The sequence below is a fragment of the Temnothorax longispinosus genome, chromosome 5, assembly GCF_030848805.1.
Source record: "Temnothorax longispinosus isolate EJ_2023e chromosome 5, Tlon_JGU_v1, whole genome shotgun sequence".
Classification (NCBI taxonomy): Eukaryota; Metazoa; Arthropoda; class Insecta; order Hymenoptera; family Formicidae; genus Temnothorax; species Temnothorax longispinosus.
In genome coordinates, this window is record NC_092362.1 from 21,173,756 (window position 1) to 21,177,603 (window position 3,848).

Here is a 3,848-nt window from a genome sequence, read left to right on the forward strand (position 1 = left end):
TTGGCATGCTAGATTAAACTATAATGAAGATTATACTGTATTCTAGAAAACTTGGAAATTTACAACAGACTTCGCCTCGACGCTCTCGACAAAGAAATTAAAAGAATGACGAATTAGTAACACAAGGTCTGTTGCAACAAAATTATTACAGCAAAATTAGTAGTATTACTATAAAATATTACTTTTTTTTAAATATGGAATTGAATATATGAAATTGTATATATTGAATTGTATAAATATACTCAATAAATATACTCAATATATATATAATAATAAAACAAAATTTATTACATATTGTTATTCATACAATGTTAATCAATTATATATGAAATAGTTAAATAAATCAGTCTTTTATTATTTAACACAAAAATTAAATTCCTTTAACACAAAAATTAAATTCTTTAAATCAGTCTTATTATTTAAGGGGATCCTATAGCGAAGGCCGAACTTCCTCGATGTCGATAATGTCAACATTTCAAATTTGGTTTTCCCTATATCTTTGTCTAACGAAATGATATCTGTCCTTGTTCAATTGCTGCGCCATCTCTTGCTACACGCAATACTATATCATATCAACCTGCATGTGCTTTTGCATAATAAAAGTTGGACACATATAACTTTTTTTCTAGACTTTTATCTTGGTTCTAATTGCACGATATTGTTCTTAAATGTTTTTCCTAAGAGTGCTGTAATCTCATTTTGTATATATAAACTGCAGTATTTTTGTATTAAGCAAGTATTGTCGTCAGTGACAGCTTTATGTGCCGGAATTTTCAATTTTTTTCGTTTTTGATGTAAAATCGACTGCAGCACCCTCCATTTTTGTGCGTACTTTAATTCTAAAAAAGTTTTTTCAATTCCGCCAATTAAAGCCAATTCAAAGTTTTGTGTGTTCAAAAAAATGTCGGTAATTACTGTCACTACAGCATCCCCTTAAACATAAAAAATCCTGGATTAACATCGGCGATCGCGCCATTTCACAATATATCTTTCATCCCGACGCGTGCGGTGCGGACAGTTTCTCCTTCTAAGTAAACCGACGCGAGATTTAATGCAGATCCTAGCGAGAGAGCTCTTCGACGTATCCCTGAGGGGTCTCCTCCTATTTCCGTGCCGCGCGCGCGAGACGCCGCACCGCATCGCGCCGCGCGCTAGCCGAGAGCAGCGCGGACAGCGTGGCGCGGCGTACAGCCGGAAAATTAGCATACGAGGCTGGGATCGAACGAGGTACCCCCGATGTCTCCATCGCTCGTGAAATGGATACCCCATTCCATCGCGTTCTCCTTTCAGGATTGGTTTATGCCCGTGCGGGACTTACGGCCGGGCCGTGCCTCAATCGCTCGCTCGGGAAGCCAGCCAGCCCGAGCCCACCGCCTCACCTCACTTCGTGTGGGTGTTTTACGCGATATTATTGACTCCGTCTTTTGCTCTTTGTTGCTCCTCCACGATTCTCCAACGAGCGAAACGTCCGAATGCCGCGCGACGTAACGCGCCGTATACGCTGAGAATGCTAAGCGATTTATTCGACGCTGGTTTTTACAGGGTGTCGAGGCGCGTCGATGAAATCTGTTATTGTATTTTTAACGTTAGTGACTTTTTTGCGCAATGGAAACGAATGTGCATAATATTAATTTATTTTTGAGAAACGAAATATGTTCCATATGCTTACAAACGTTAAAATATTACATAAAGGAAGAAAAGTTTTATTAAATTGGCTCTTTTCCTACAAGTTTAATTAAAAGTTTAGATATGGCAATCTTTTGTTTAGGCTAACGTTGCGGTAATGAGATAATCTTAGTGCTATGCTCGCTTGCCTTGCGTTAAAGTCTCCTAACGTATCTATGTTTCAGCATTGAAATCTCCACCCCGTCCGACGCGATCGATGCATTCCCCAAGCTTGTGCCAACGATTTTATCGTGCGGGCGCGTTATCTGTATAGAATGTAATCAATCACGATGGGCACACAGAGAGCATCACGTTAAGAAGTTCAGCGACAGAGAGGTGCGATACCGCAATGTGGCATAGCGGCAAAGATGAACGGCGAAGAAATGGGACAGACGAAGGAAGAGAGGCTACCGACTAGTGAGTTACGGTCTCGCGCGAATGTTCGCCAATTATCTCCGGACGGGTAGCCGACTCTAATTGGACTTTACGCCGGTGGGTGGGATCAGCCATAGCGATTGCGGAAAAAAGAAGTGCCTCGTAACGCGCACATCGCGGGCGTGTACAGGACGCACACACGCACTCATCGACTCGCTGCCATATCTGACACGTTGTCGATAATTGGTCGAAAGCCGGAACGATTTGCTCCATTAAATCGGCACGGCACAAGCTGCCCAGGACTCTATGATCCAATCTGCTTGCTCGAAGTGTCCGGCCGGTTATGACGGTCAACGTGTCGGTTTATTGCACATCCTGGTCCGAATACGCGCGATGAAACTATCAAATTCACTTTTCCGACACGTAGGCTCGTTTATGGTCGTAGCCGGCGAGTTATATTACCGTGACGTCTATTTGTGAACTTTGGTGTTGGGTACGGTTGACGGCTGACGATTGTGTTCGAAGAGTTCGCACTCACTAACGTTCTCATTCAGGATTTCTCAGTTGATTGTTTTCCTCTCTTATTATATAAGTATAATTATTATTATTATATCTAGTGCAGCAAAATCAATTGATGCTTGAAATTGTATAGAATGCTTAAGTAACAGGTACATATAGATATATAATGACTCTTGACGTCTTGACTTATAATATTTATAGAACTATTTACAGAATTATCTGCAATATTTGCAAAGAATGCAGTATGAAGTATTTTCTTGTTCCTCATTCCCATTACCTTCAACCTACCCTCGACTCTCCCGCTTTCTAACGTTCTCCGCGCTTTTACGATTGCTCCGTCTCTGATTATACTTCACGGATATAACGCCCCGTGAAACCTTCGCGGAAATAGCTGCTGGCATTTAGCGCGAACAGACTCGTTTGGACACTTCTAAGTCGATGGGCGCACGACGCGAGTCGCCGTGAGATTACGGGCAGAAAATGCGAGGCGGATCGCGGCACGCAACAGGAAAGATAATTAGACGCGCGTTTATGCCGCTGCTACCGACGCACGTGCTACAAAATTAATGCCACGCTCGCAATCCGCAAATAGTCTGAATAGTTGTCGGATGTTTCTGTTATCGTCGGTAAACGTGGTGCAATGTAATCTTACCCGTTTGTTTCACCATTATATACCAAGAAAAATGCATGGACGCGAAACATATTATATTTGATATCTTATGTTTCAAATATTTATTACTTTTTCATAAAAATATGACACACAATTGTAATTTATAAATTTAATTTTAATTAATGCAAGTTATGAATGTAATCTAATTGATTTTCTACATCTGTTCACAGACAGACGCTACTTAAAAGGAATATCAGAAACGCATTGTGTGTACGTGCGTGGTAACGAGATCGCTACGATGAACGGGAGACGTGTGCACGCGGGACGATGGGCAACCGAGTGTGGTGGAACCGGGTGGAACCAATCCTTCGCTTGTTTTTGCTCCGACTGACTTATCGATATTGGCACGTTGTACGATCGTGTATGTAACTACTCTCGAGGGAGAGACAGAGTGGTCGACGGATGATAGGAAAGGGGTCAGGCGGGACGGAGGAGGGTGCCGTACGGAGGCGCGGGACTCAAGGAGGATAAACCGGCGCGACTGAATTATTGCTAAGTGAGGGTAGAACTTTGACCGGCGTCCATTGTGTGCGCGCGCGAGCGCGTGTGTGCATGCGTGCTGCGTGCACGCGCTTTCGCGAGGCGACAGTGATGACCCGGATGACCGACACCGAACTCG

General features: G+C 42.8%; 1 long non-coding RNA gene across 1 annotated transcript; it reads left to right on the top strand.

The window, feature by feature from the left end:
- Positions 1-285: 285 nt before the first annotated feature.
- LOC139813177 (uncharacterized) lies at positions 286-3,556 on the top strand. Its single transcript, XR_011732059.1, has 2 exons — positions 286-2,082; positions 3,400-3,556. It is a non-coding gene; the product is annotated as an uncharacterized lncRNA (long non-coding RNA).
- The last annotated feature ends 292 nt before the right edge of the window (positions 3,557-3,848 follow it).